This window comes from Cetorhinus maximus, chromosome 3, assembly GCF_964194155.1.
Source record: "Cetorhinus maximus chromosome 3, sCetMax3.hap1.1, whole genome shotgun sequence".
In the NCBI taxonomy this organism is placed as follows: domain Eukaryota; kingdom Metazoa; phylum Chordata; class Chondrichthyes; order Lamniformes; family Cetorhinidae; genus Cetorhinus; species Cetorhinus maximus.
Window position 1 is genome coordinate 83,241,306 of NC_135881.1, and position 14,163 is coordinate 83,255,468.

Below are 14,163 nucleotides of genomic sequence, written 5' to 3' on the forward strand. Positions count from 1 at the left end.
CCCTCTTGTTGTATGCCAGCTTGTCCTGCATGAATAGAGATAGAAAGAGTGTAAGCAGGACGCCTGCCAGGCTAGATGATAAGTATGCCTGGCATGTGTGGGCGGTGAGTGGTCCCATGGATGGGATGAGGACAGTTAAGTTGTGTGTGTGAGAGAGTGAATGGTGATGTCTCTTGAACTGGCAGTGAGGTCCCTGTGGATGAGTGATGGGTGTTTGAGTGTGTGAGTTGAGAGTGATGAGAAGAATGACTTACCCTAGCGGAACGGAGGAAATCATTCATCCTCTTGCGGCACCGAGTGGCTGTCCTCTTTTGCAGGGTGTTGGCACTGACCACCGCTACCGCTGCCTCCCAAGCCAGATTTGTGATGTTGCTGCCCATCCTGTGGCCAGAGCAGGGGCAGAGGACATCACAGCGGGCCTCCACGGTGTCTAAAAGATCGATGCGTCACTAAACCTGGGGGCTGCCATCTTCTTGCCTTTTGGGGCCATACCTTCTGCGCAGCAGTCAGGAGATGGAAGCACTGAAAGGTGTGCATGCAGCTGCACTTTAAATATGGCGCCCAGCATGAGGAAGCAGAGAGGTGATGATGTGCCAGGCAAATGAGAGCCCACCTGCCATCGAAATGGGGTGTTTCCTGGGAATACATAATTAATGCAGCGGGATTGGGATGAAAGGGCGTGAGAGGATGCTATTGCAGCTGGCGGGTAAAACATAATTTTTCCCACCCGCTACCACACTGGTGCAAATCAGGGACAATTCTGCCCATTGTTCCACTAATCCTTGGTAATGATTGGATCATTTACATTAAAGTGAATAAGAACATCACTTTTTTAAACTCTACCTTCTGTTTACCACCAATTTTTGCTCTTTATTACCTATAATGCTGGGATAAACCTTTCTGTTCCTGCTCCTGGGTGCATTGGATCACCTTAGTTACGGTGCACAGAGGAAACTCTGACCAGAAAGGAGTGAACGCCTCTAAAGGAGACCACCTAACTTTTCCAACTATTTAAATTCTGGCAAAGACAATCTCATTCAGCAAGGTCCTGAATTAAAATTAGCACCTTTCAGTCTGTGTACCTCAGCTACTCACTGTTTTAACCCACTGGAGAGCTTGTACTTCACTTCCAATCAATAAAACAGAACATCTCACTGCAACTTAACTAAAAAGTAAGTTTTATTTTACTGTCATAGAACAATATTTAAAATTGTAATTCAATTTTTATATGTTTCATTAAGAGATTTTTCAAACTATGTGTATTTTCCTGAAATTTAGAAGGTTAAAGGATGATTTGATTGAAGTTTTCATGGTATTAAGGCGAACTGAGGGTGAGATAGAGAGAAACCAGTCCACTGGTTGGGAAGCCTCGTGCTAAAAGGCGTTGTCTAAGAATAAGAGCCAGACCTTTCAGAAGTGAAATTGGAAAACACTTCTACACACAAAGTATGGTAGAAGTTTGATACGCTTTTTAGCAAGCAGCAATTGATGCTGGATCAATTTTTAATTTTAAATCAGAGATTGATAGATTTTCATTAACCAAAAGGAATATGGGGTGTGGAGCAAAAGCAGGTGTTTGGAGTTATTTCGCAGATAAGCTATGATATTGAATGGTGGAACCAGCTTGTGGGGGGGCTTAATGCTTCTGTTCATATGTACCTGCAGTTCATTATTTGGAAACATGTTTATATACTAATCAGATAATCTTCCTTTTCCTGTAGTTCTTGATTTTTTTTCTGAATTTTTACTGACTTTCTTACATATTTCATTATAAATACTGAGGCCAGAATCTTCCAGCCCCCCACGCCAGGCCTGGCGAGCCATTGAAATCTCCGTTCACATCAGCAGGGCTGGAAGATCCCGCCAGCATGAGGGGCTGGAAAATTTCAGCCTGAGAGTGCAATGAAAAATGAGAAAGAAATTAAACTGTGGCTTGAGATATAACGCTTTTATCTCTGCACTATTGCCCTTCCCTGAAACAAAAGCAAAATACTGAAGATATTAAAAATCGGAAATAAAAACAGAAAATGCTGGAAATGCACAGCAGGTCTGACAGCATCTGTGGAACAGGAAACAGAGTTAATATTTCAGGTCAAGGACCTTTCTTCAGAACAAGTTGTAGTAATGGTTGTTTTTCAAACTAGAGGATGGTAAACAACTAGAGGATGCTCTCCAAGAGTCAGTCCATGTCCTTACAATGAGCAGGGTAGAGATTGTACCCAACCAGCCCGTGCTTGCAAAACTCAAAACACAGTGTCCAACATTAGATGTGATCCTGTGATTGTACAACATTTGCTGAATAATGTCCAGTGTGCTAAGAATTACACTGACAATCAATTTAAGATTGTCAGTCAAGCTCACAGTGTGGCGCATTTGCATGTACTGGAAGCTGCATATATTAATACACAGGGCCTCATTCTTTGCAGACAGAAAGAACATATACACACATTGCACCTATTTCAACCAAACAAAATAAGTGACAGCCAATCACGTATTCCTCAGGGCAATGCCTTGACCAATCACGTCAAGCTCACTAGTTTAAATTGCAAACAATGCTTGGCAGTTAACTGTTAGTCACCGTCAACTGGTGTATTCTCCATGGCAACACCGCTACCAATCAGAGTCCACTGGCCATCCAATCAGCACTCACTTCTCATGTGGTATAGATTGTTGTTGGTACTCTTGCGAGTTGTCCTGATGAGTGCAAGATGAAAAGCTTTGACAAAAAAGTCTCTTTTTTCAGCAATACTCAAATATTAGTTAGCTGTCCAAATGTAGTCTGAATGAAATGTTTTGATTCCACTTACTCTTTTAAAATAATATGCCTGTACAGAAAAAAACAACTAGAGAAGAGAAGGGAGGCTGACTTCAGCTCTGTGTGTTGTGTGAGGAAGGGCTAGGAATACTCCAAGTCCTGATCAGCAGCAGGGCAATGGCACTTCATGATCCCTCTCAATGGTCATAAGAAATAGATAAAGGCAAGGAGCTTGAGATTCTGTACTATTTATACCACAAAGACCATTGAATATTCACACTAGAGCCAGGCATTATTTGATGTATGCTGATGTATGCTTGGAGAAGATGAGGAGCACTACTGATATTCTCCACAAATTCTGGGCTTGGCCAAGAGCGATTACAGCCTTGAATTCTAAAACGCCCCCAAAAATCTGTGGTGAGTCAATTGCCAGTTTGGTCCAAATCTGTATATGATAGAATTATTTTGTTAAACTTACTCACCAGCAGGTTTCTGGTGTCATGGTTACATGGCAGTGAGGCCATGTGGTGCTGTCCTTAATTTATTTTTATTTCATATTATGTCATCAATTTAATTTCTCTGGCAAGCTGTGTATCTGATGATCCGACTTCCCTGGCAGCCTGATACATTTGACCTGTGTGAGTTCCTCATGAGTCTGGCGGGAGTAATACATATGTTTTCCCTGGCAGTCGAGCAACAGCATATTTGTGCAACAGTCCAGTGGGCCGAATTTTTCTGTATTCCCTGGCAGGCTGGTGGATCAGATGCATTTTTGATTTCCCTAGTTTGTCTGGTTGAGTCAGGTGCATTTTATTTTCCTGGTGGTATAATGGTTTGAAGTATCCAAGTTACGCCACTCAGCAACAGGCAGAGCTTAAAACAAAACAGAATGTAGATTGAGATATGGTTTGGGGGACTAGAATCCAGGCACTGAATGTATTCAAATATCTGTCTCTAGTTTGCACCACAGAAACATTGTATTCTTTCTGGAGACAGCAAAGTCTATCCTATGGTATTGGGTAAAGTCTTCATTAAAGGATCCAGTGTAACCTCAAAAAAAAAGTTTTTAGAAAGCCCTTGAAGGTTTCCAATATCCAGAGTTGCCAACTCTGATTGTGCTGCTGAAGTTCTGATCACATGACTTCCCACCTCGAAATTCCCCATCTCCACAGTTTCTGCCATTGGTCCATTCTCCAGACACACTACCTTCTTTGATATCTGATTGAATTAATCTTGACTGTTAGTCAAATATATCCAATACATTTATCTCCAATATATTTATAATAAATGAAAGTAGTCAAAAATAATGAAAATTTTTTAATGCCCCCATGATTTTTCTCCTGGGTTGTTTGCAGCACTGCCTTGGAAAGTGATTTTCAATTCCTCCAGAATAACGCTGGGAAGAATTATCACTCACCCAAATATCTTTGTGGGTAAAACACTGTGCAACCTAGCGGTGAACCAAAGAGCCCAGAAAGTCACTAGTCTGTGCAGGGCACCTTAATCTGAACCAAAACAGCAATTGAGGCACAAGGCTTTGAAAAGAAAATACCAGCTAGGTTTGTTTCTCCTGAACTTTATTCAGTAACTCTTACTGGAAGTAATGTTTGGCAAGAGCAGCAATTAGAAGTTGCGTTAGCTGTGGTGCAGTTGGTAGCACTTTTGCCTCTGCGTCAAAAGGTTGTGAGTTCAAATCCCACTTCAGGACTTGAGCACAGAAATCAAGGCTGACACTGAGGGCAAGCTGCACTATTGGAGATGCCACCTCTTGGGTAAGATGTTCAACTGAGGTCCTCTTAGGAAGATATAAAATATCCCATGCACTCTTTCGAAGAAGAGCAGGGGACTTATCCCTGGTGTCTGGTCAATATTTATCCCTCAATCAACTACACAAAACCAGATCATCTGGTCATTATCACATTGCTGTGGGAGCTTACTGTGTGCAAATTGGCAACCATGTTTCCTATGCTATAACAACAAATATACTTCAAAAGTATTTCATTGACTTTAAAGTGTTTTGGGATGTCTGGTGGTCATGAAAGGCCCTAAACAAAAGCAAGTCTTTCTTTCTTATGGTTTAGTTGTGATGTTACCCTCCCACTCACCCATGTTCAAATTGCCCAACCTACTCCCAGGGTTCATACATGAATTATGGCCACTTGGCTGAGATGGTACAAGGCCCAGCATGACTTCATACCATTCAGAGAAAGGGAGCAATAATTGGATGGAAGAGAGCAATTAAAGTAAAGGATACTTTTAAAAGTGTCCTTTATGCTGATCTGAAGCAAACAAAAACAGAACCATAATAAAAACAGAAAATGCCAGAACAACTCAGCAGGTCTGGCAGCATCTGTGGAAAGGGAAACAGAGTTAACGTTTCGAGTCCATATGACTCTTCTTCAGAGCTAAACATTAACTGTTTCTCTCTCCATAGATGCTGGCAGACCTGCTGAGTTGTTCCAGCATTTTCTGTTTTTATTTCAGATTTCCAGAATCCGCAGTATTTTGCTTTTATCGTGTAAGCAGAGCCGTGTTTTGCTTTATCAGATATTAAAGATGCTATATAAATGTAAGTACTCCCATGCTCATAAAAAACTTTCGACTGAATCACTTCATCTTGATCCATGTCCTTTGACACACAATATAACAAAAACACTATTCTTCAAAGAAGGAGTTTCTTCTTGTGACTGAACAACCAAACCAACGACTGGCACTTCTGAGTTTTGAAGGCACCATCCTGCTCTTTGCTCGTCTTTTGAGATTTTTGGTTTCACTTTCTCTCCTGATGTCAAATGGACCTCCCCAATGGTCTCCAATAAAAGTAGTTTCCTCTTCATGTCAAATACCCAATTACTGACCATCACAGTGAGAGTATCATGCCCAGCACCCAATTACTGACCCTCAATGCATATCTCTTTCAAAACTTTCTAACTTTTTTACAATTCATTGATAATTTATATCACAATAAATATTGCAGACAATCTTTTTCAGAAGAAGCTCATGACAAATGGTACCAAAAAGCTGCAACAGTAACCGGTATTTATGTAGCATCTTTAACTTAATAATGTGTCACAAGGTGCTTCGCAAAGGCTTTATATAACACCAAGCTGAATGAGGAGACATATGAGCAGCTGACCAAAAGCTTGTTCAAAGTTTTTGTTCTGTTCAAAGGGTTTATAAAGAGGTTCTTAAAAGAAAAAAAGTGAGAGAGCTATAGGGAAGGAATTCCAGAGCCTAGAGGCTAGGCAGATGAAGACATGGCTGCTAATAGTGGAGCAATTAAAGTCGGGATGTTCAAGAGGCCGGAACTAGATATCTCAGAGGGCAATGAGATGAAGGTGATTACAGAGATGGGGAGGGACAAAGAGGGTTTTGAAAACAAGAATAATAATTTTAAAATCTAGGTGTTATTTAACAGGGAGCCAGGGGTGATGCATGAATGGGACTCAGTGTGAGTAAGGGCAGCAGAGTATTGCCTCAAGTTTATGGAAGGTAGTATGTGGGAGGCTGACCAGGAGTACATTGGAGTAGTTGAGACTAAAGATAACAAAAACATGGATGCGGATTTCAGCAGCAGGTGAACAGAGGCAGGGGGTAATAGGGCAACGTTACAGAGGTAGAAATGAGTGGCATTAGTGATGATGTAGATAGATGGTTAGATGTTCATCTCAGAGTCAAATGTGACATCAAGGTTGCTTAGCAATCTGGCTTAGCTTCATATAGTTGCTAAGGAGAGGGATACAATAGGTGGCTGGGAACATAGTTTGGAGTAGATACCAAAGATAATGACTTTCATCTTCCTAGTATTTAATTGGAGCAAATTTCTGGGAAGGGAAGGAAATCTGCCATCCTTAGCTGCTCTGGCCTACATGTGACCCCAGATCCACAACAATGTGGTTGACACGTAAATGCCCTCTGAACAAGGGCATTTAGGGATGGGCAATAAATGCTGGCCTAGCCAACGGTGCCCACATCCCATGAATGAATTTTTAAAAATGTTGGATAAACAGTCTGATAACATGGAGACGGAGGAGTCAAGAGAGATGGCGGTGTCAAAATACATGTGGAAACTGGCACTAATAATGTTGCCGAGGAGCAGCATGTAGCTGAGAAATAAGAGGTCAAGGATAAATCTTTGTAGGACATCAGAGGTAACAGTACAGGAGCATGAAGAAAAGCCATTGCTAATGATTTTCTGGCTCCGTTATGCTGATATATTTTATAAATTAACCCAAAAATCCTACAATTAATGATTCAATGTTATTTAGTGGTTATGTTTTTTTTATTTTGTTCAGAAATAAGACCTCAAGATTATGTGACTTTCAGCAAACTTGTGGTTAATTGGGAATGCAATTAGCACATTCAGAATCAATTTGTTAAATCTATTTTGAAGTTAAAACATAATAATCCTAGCTCAGTCAAAGAATGCAAACGTGAAAATATTTGTTGCAAACATTTTCTGCTAAGCTTTTCTAATGTACCTTTTTCTCTTACTCATCTCCATCATCTACTCTTGCTGAACTCCTTCCCCTCACCAGGGTTCTTTCTTTAGCTAGGAGTGTGAAATGGTCTGAGTTGTCTATGACTACAAATGTTGTTTCATGATTGGGCCACGGGAATTGCACCTTCAAGAGACAGGACAGGTTCTACCAGCCTTTTTTTAATCCATTCAGAGATGGAACACTCTACTGCCATCTAGAGACATAGATAAAAAATGGCAAATATAACTGAACTGAATGTCAGTTCATTGAGTTTGAGGTTTTAATTCATGACATCCTGGGTTAGCATTCCAATGATGCATTACTCACACAACCCATCTTAAAATAAATCCTTCACTTAAGTTACAGACAAAGAAGAACATCAGTATCAACATCAATTTTGAAATTTCAGTTCATCTATAAAAAGAAACACTGGTAAGTTATCACCAATGAAAAGAAATATTTTTAATAACAAATGAAACAAAATTAAAACAACAATGCTTCACAAATAAATATTAAAATTAAACTTGCCTAATGCTTTTGGATGGAAGTAATGTTTGTTAACATATGCAGTACACTCAAAGGTTTCAAGTAACACAGTGTGATTAGAAGGAGGCTGGTTGTTTCCTGTGGTCAGTGAAGCATTGTTATAGTCAGTAGTTTGGTTTAACTGATAGGTCTGTCTGGGGCTGATTATTCATTGGTACTATGGTTGGTGTGTGTTTAGTGCAGTGTTTGATGCAATGTCTGTCTCAGCTCCTTTGATTATGCTTCCTCTTTGTTGCTAATTTTCTTTTTGATAGAAATTAAATAGAATTTTATTATTAGAAACTGAAATTAAATACAAATAAGAATTCACATAAAACAAGTGAATAGAGAATGCAGTAGAGCACATACCTCTGCCGTACTGCATTAACTCAATGTTCTTACAACTACACAGCTCTTCCTTCAGGGTTTTCCTGCCTGGTTGATGCTCTGTAACTACAAAGCTTAAAAAATATAAATACTTTTATTAAGAGCTTATTAAGAAAGCTTCAGGTCAATCCACAACCAACAACCTGCTCTGAAAACTTTGCTCACATTTTGAGAGCGGTGGCAAATTCTGCCAGAGCAGCTGAGACAATCCACAAAATTCTTAAATAACAGTTTTCTAAATAAAAGAGCCCACAACATTCTGAAAAAAAGTCAATTTTCCCTATCTCCCAATGTTAATAGGTCTTATAAAAAAAAATCCAGGATTTGGACCCAGATCTGTATCTTCACCAAAAGCTTATAAGTTCTTCCTTCGGCCATACCCTACCTGTGTACCAAGTTTCATTGAAATCCATCCATTCATTTTTGAGACACATTGTTTACAAGGAAACAAAAAAACAGACAAATGGGGGCAAAAACATTACCTCCGCCCACCTTCAGTGACAGAGGCAACTAAAAAGAAAAACTAATAGTTAACAAGCAACACTAATAAAAATAGAAGCTATAATTAAACCAAGTATAACTCAAACCATTCTGCCAGCGGGTATGTATTGTGATGAATGCTACAATGTTAAAACATGCTGCCATGCATGTAGTGTTATTGGGAACATACAGCTTGGAAATTTCATAAATTAATTGTTTGTTTTGTTATCATCCAATAAGAGGGTTTTCAGCAAATCAACAGCAATCATGTTGACAATCAATCTTAGTGATGCCAATTCTGAGGAGTTTAAAGATGACCTTACAGGAAAAATAAATTGACTGAACTCTTAGAGAGGACATTGAAAACTATGTTCATTACTGACACCTTTGGCTGTTTCAAGTTGCTATTGTGCTGTTAAGTTCTGTTTTCTACCACTGTGACATTGCTATTCCATAGGTGAGTAAAATGCTCTAAAACTACCTCCATGTAGTATGAAATTCTAGCACAGATATAACTTTCATTCTAAGTATGGATTTTGGAGAAAAATAAATTGTCTTTGTTAGAAGCTGAAGAAAATATAGGGCGGAATTTTATGGCCCTGTCGTGGCAGAGGCGGGGCCGTAAAATGCGGCGAGCCATTCAAAAGTCATTGACTGGCGGGATCGCAAAATACCACTGGCGTAAAATTCCGCCCATAAAAGAAAATATAAAAGCAATAAGGATGGAAACTGTTAGCTCAGTCTGAACTTAAAGGAAGGATTTAAGACTTGGTTGAAAATAAAATGCCAAGTCAGAAGCAGAAAGTGTAGTTAATTGTCACTGTTAGGATGATGTGGTTGGATACAAGCTTCTCAAGATTGCAGTTTGTAATGTGATCTCAAGAATGTGGATCTTTAATTAGAACAGTCGTAAAACAAATCAGGACAAAGTATATTTGTTGCCTGGAATGAATCTGAGCAACATAACTGATGGCAGATGCCTGGGATTGCTAGGTGTGACAAAATCAGTTCTGGAAAGTGAAGCTAAAATACATAAGTCTCAGGCTGTTTCTGGACTTGAGGGACACAAAGTCAAAAATCACAAAAAAAGATGAAAACCTTGAAGTGTACAATCAGATCAAAGTAAGTTAAAATGGCACAAATTGTTAGAAGTATCACATCGGGGGACAGTTACTACCACAATTATCAACTACAAAATCTACAAGCAATTCAGTCATAGGGGAGTTATAATAAGTATTGGTAACACTTTGATAGCAACCATAGTTGACATTGATGAATGACAGTCTCTGTAGTCTATATGGAAGGTGTAATTAAAATAAAATTAAAGTGAAAGAAAAGCTGATGGTGTTGTTTTATCCATTTATCACTACATTCCTAAGACTGCAGATGTTTGTGGACTTCAAGTGTTTCATTGTCTAAAACAGAAGCAAAACACTTCCATAAGCGCATGGGACTTCATCAAGATACTGGGTCTCAACTTTCAAATTTTGATACATGCAAAGTCTGCTTAAGAGACATTTGTTATTGATCCTGCTTTCAGTAGTTTTATACAGGTAAGTGATATAGTTATTTTATTCAGTTTATGGGAATCTAACTGTTTTGGTGATGAATTTATGGGTCTGGTAATTTTTTAGATGGTCCAAAAAGACTCACGACTTCAGTGCAATGCATTAAGAAGCAGCTGTCCAGTATGGGTGAAAGGTTTGTAGTTTTTAACGTGAGTTTAAAACATTAACAATTGATTTCAGCAGTTAGTGAGGCAGCTGCAGTTAGCACCATTAACTGATGGATAGATACAATTGAATGTAGCCATGTTTCAGTTTCCAAATAAATCTGCATTAATTAAAGTTCAAACACGTTATTAATAGGTTGAATGATTCATTAAAGCCAGCAAGAATAATTTTGTCATCATGTTTGACGAAGATGAAGAAGAACCAAGATGCTAAGAAAAATTTTACACTCATTTATTTCAGTCAAGAGAATTTCCCTTACCAAGATGAAGGGCAAAATTCATTGCTAGGCCTGATATCCAGATTACCCAAGTGATCAATTATACCAATCTTGCAGCAACACGAAATACAACAATATATACATATTTAGACATATGCATACAAAGATGATTGCTCTTCTCTCTCTTATAGAATAATTGTCTCTCTTCTATAGTAAAACCGCATACATTACATGAACCTCCATGTGTTCCTCATTGGTCACAGTGCTAGAAGCAACAGAGCAGATAAAAGCAAACATAATAGAGTAAATTTTTATCTTTACCACATGGGCAATAATTTGAGAAGACCGCCATTCATTAGTTTAGTTTGCTGATTTTTATTCTGTTGATTTCATGGACATATAGGTATGGCTGTTTCATGTGTTCAGTTTTTTAATTCTTCAATCACTTTTATTCAGTACTACAATGTAGAGGGTTTGGTTCCTCATATCTCAAACCTCCTGCATTGTTGTGTTATTATAATGATATAAAGGTGCCAATCACTCATAAGGGATTGGGTAAACATGGTGTGGGTTCAGCTATTTGGACTAAGCACATGAGAACATTTATACAAAGGCTGAAAGCTTGAAGACATCATATGTGTATGCTCTGCTCAAAAGCAAAAGTGAAACTAAGACGAGATTGCATGACACACCTCCCTTCTAGTGTTGTCATGCTGTTATCCCTTACAGGCATATCACAACACACATAACCTATAGACTGCCTTCCAATGATTTAATTTCTTTTGGGATAAAATCTCCCCTGGTTAAGCATAGAGTTAAAGTGTCTCGATGGAACTCAATTTCATTGAAGGTAGTGAAAGATTACTTGAATGGGGGATGTTCTACACCAAGCAGATATGTTTCATGACACAGAGAGTAAGAGGGAATTGCAACAGCAAGGACAAAGGAGGCAAGCAGAAGGCTGAAGAGAAGAATGCTATTATAAAGATAGTGTACTGCTCTACCGGCAAATCAAATGCAAAACTGATTGATGCATGTGCTCAAAAGCCTTTTCTCTTTTCATAATCACACAAGATTTCATTTAAGAGACTAAAACAAGCTGCTGATGGTTACTGTGAAGCTTATTGTTGTTGTACAATTGGACTGGTGATCTTTACATTTCCTCCTTTTCCCCTTGAAGTAAGTTGTGTTGACTTGCTGCTGTTGGTGTGGGTCAGGAATGGTTTGGTTTATGTGAAAAGAACTGGGCATTAAGTTGTAAGTGTAACTTAAAATATTAATATTCAATCATTTACATTAGGGACAGGAAGTTTTTGAAAAGTCAGTGGGGACTATAAGCAGTTCCCAGTTTCTATGTTCCGGAGTTCAGGACCAGTTAAGTGTGGGAGGTCTCACGGTGGGGAGGGCAGGTGAGGCCCACGGGGGGTGGGGAGAGGTGTATGTGTGTCTTGATGGAGAGGCCAGAGGTGGAGGGAGCACCCACAGAGGGGCAGACCTTGGTTGGGGTGGGAGCAACTGATGTGGAAAGGGGGTTCTTGAGGGAGGAAACCACCCCCCTCCATTGCTGCCTAAGGCCTGAGCAGGGCGACTTACCGGGCCTCCCCCTGCCTCTGAACTCCTGTTACCAGCCTCAAAATTGAGGCTGGGGTGAGAAGTGGCCTTTAATTGGTCAATAATTGGCTATTTAAGGACCTCAATTGGGGCACAGGCAGGAGGGCAGCACTAGGTATTGCCTGCTCCGCATAAAATTGAGGAAGGTCGAGGACAGGCAGGAGGATGGCGAGAAGGCAAACTAGGGAATTTACACCTTCATCTGTAAACCTGCCGGTGGGGTACCGTAAAATTCTGCCCTACTTTTCTGTTGTTCAGTCCTGCCAGCTGCTGCAAATATGCAGAACTATGTTTTCCCACAGTGTCAAAGATAAGGTCAAGTTTGAAACTTGCTATCACATGGTACAGTTAAGGCGAATGGAATAAGTGGCCTTAAAAGAAAATAGCTAAGTATATGAAGGAGAAAGGGAGAGAAGGTTATGTTGACGGGATTAAGAAGTGGTGCTATAAAGAAGATGAGTGACAACTTAACTCACATTTTCCAACTCAAAGTACTCATGCAGAGCCAGTGGCCCAGTTGACCCAGACTGATAGTACAGTGGCTCTGGTGGCACCTGAAGTTACAAACACATCTTTCGACCTTCATTAAGAGGTAGCAAGCCATTCCAGTCCGAGGAGCATGAGGATACATACATTCTTATCAAGATTCTTATCAATGTGGTTGACTCTTAAAATGCTCTCTAAACAAGGGCAATTAGGGATGGGCAATAAATGCTGGCCTGGCCAGCGATGCCCACATCCCATGAATGAATATTTAAAAAATCAAGATTAAGCAATGGGGAAGAAACACTAGTTGACACAAGATGCATAGTTTTGGTATCAATAAATTTAACTTATTTGTACTTTAAATTAGTATTTGAGTTTTCTTGGTGCTACATAGAATACATAGAAATTACAGCACAGGAGAGGCCATTGGGCCCAACTAGTCTATGCCAATGACAATGCTCCACATGACCCCCTCCTATTTACTTCATCTAACCCTATCAACATTACTTTCTGTTCCTTTCTCCCTCATTGGCTCATCTAGTTTCTCTTTAAGTCCATCTATTCTATTCACCTTGACTGTGGCACATGAAAGCAACCTCCACATTCTAACTACTCTCTGGGTGAAGAAATTTCACATGAAATCCTCCTCATTCATTTGATGCATGAGGCCAATGGGAAAACGATAACGTGACCTGAACTTGAAAGTGGGAGACCCATGGCTACACTGCCAATACCATACACATTTGGCACCCAACTTAAGTCACCCACTATGTTGCAGTTATGCAATAATGTTGCTCTGACTTATGTGATGGTGATTTTGAAATGGTTTGGAATGTTCTTCCGGATATTTTATGAATAAAGTATATTTTTCAAAAAAAAAATGTTGCTCTGACACACTGGTGGGAAGCAATCAAGGAAAACATCAAAAGGTTTTTCATCCTCAAAGGCATCCAGAAAGCTAGAAAGGAACAGAGGGAAATGTCCCAACTCCAGAAAAACATGCAGAACCTGCTCCAGCTGCAGTTGATGGGAGTCAGTGTCAAGGAGGAACTCCAAGAGGTGAAGAGCCAGCATGCTCTTTGCCTCAGAGGCCTCCAAAATCAGCTTCAGGTCTAGAGTCCGCTCCGTGGAGCAGGATGAGACATGCTCACGTTTCTTCTTCCAAAAGGTACACAAAGAGAGCTCTGTGAACAGCAGCTTGAAGGAAGAAGAGAGCTCAGTAGAGTCATCGCAGTCTGACATTTTGAGGATCAGCAAATCTTTTTATGCCGATTGTATGACGTGAAGCCCACAGACAGCACGGCCTCCCAGTCCTTCCTGTCCTCTATCATGGAGGTCTTAGACGATAGTACACGGGAGAGCCTGGACAAACTGTTAACTCCTGACGGACTGACTAAGGCCCTTGAGTCCTTTGAGAAGAGTAAGATTCCCGGAAGCGACGGCAGCTTGCCGGCTGAGTTGTATTCGGCTCTGTGGGACTGGATTGGC

The 14,163-nt window shown here is 40.0% G+C and overlaps 1 long non-coding RNA gene across 1 annotated transcript in view; it reads right to left on the reverse strand.

The window, feature by feature from the left end:
- LOC144672903 (uncharacterized) overlaps positions 1–14,163 on the reverse strand; it is a 48,246-nt gene that overhangs the window by 18,270 nt on the left and 15,813 nt on the right. Inside the window, exon 2 of the long non-coding RNA XR_013574201.1 lies at positions 8,131–8,222. This is a non-coding gene — a long non-coding RNA (uncharacterized LOC144672903). The remainder of the gene's footprint in view (positions 1–8,130; positions 8,223–14,163) is intronic.